This window comes from Sinocyclocheilus anshuiensis, unplaced genomic scaffold (genome assembly GCF_001515605.1).
Source record: "Sinocyclocheilus anshuiensis isolate Anshui unplaced genomic scaffold, SAMN03320099.WGS_v1.1 scaffold997, whole genome shotgun sequence".
Classification (NCBI taxonomy): domain Eukaryota; kingdom Metazoa; phylum Chordata; class Actinopteri; order Cypriniformes; family Cyprinidae; genus Sinocyclocheilus; species Sinocyclocheilus anshuiensis.
In genome coordinates this window covers 151,760-152,708 of record NW_015555715.1, presented here as the reverse complement: position 1 = coordinate 152,708, position 949 = coordinate 151,760, and positions in this window count along the sequence as shown.

The following is a 949-nucleotide window of genomic DNA, read 5'->3' as shown; positions in this document are numbered from 1 at the left end:
GGGGTGGTCTTTTTCACTCTGTTCGTTTATTTGTTTAAATGCCCACAAAAACACGATTTCGGATAGCTTTTTCTTACCACCTTCAAAGGCGTAATGGTCGGGTTTACATTAGAGGATCAGTTTCAGAGCGATGCTTTCTGTGAATAAGAAAAAACATGCCCGAATAAGAAAAGTCAAAGTCACTTTTATTGTCACATCACCACAGCACATGTGCCTTCGCGCTGACAAGGCTGCTCGAACATCGCTATTAATCCACGGTTTTCGGTTGGGGTAGATGCGGATTGTTTTTGTCGGCACGCAAAAGTAGTATAAATAGCCTACTGATGTCAACGCGAGAATCGGATTAGCCTGAATCGGATTAGGACCAGATCAAACAATTTATTGAAGGGATTCGACTCCAATAAATCTGTTCACTGATTGGACATTGCTAGTTCTCTTATGTAGGCCTACTGTATGTTCATGAACAATCGAGGTAGAGAGTTATGGCAAATGTAAATGTTTTCAATGAAAAATAACTTAATAATAACTTAATAATTGTGTAATAACAGTAATGTGATCTGTTCCCACACCATTCTTATAATAAAAGACTTGAAATAGTAGTGAAAGATTTGTGTGGACTACTTGACGTCCTATGCTTTTATGGTGATTTTGCATATCATTGTCCTCATTTTCCTCATATATCTGACCCATGCTTGACCTATGAGGGTTGCAAGCATAATATAATACTCTAAATGCATGTGTGTGTGTGTGTGCGTCCCAAACAAAGACTGCGTATATACTTTGATTAAATATATATATATATATATTCGCAATGACAGTGCTCTGTCACAAATAACCTAATTTGTAAGGATTGCAAGGCCGGTATTATAGCGTATAGAGTAAATCTGCGGTTCTAACAGAAATGATTTTAATGCACATGAAAACTCAGTGATGATGCATACAGGGAATG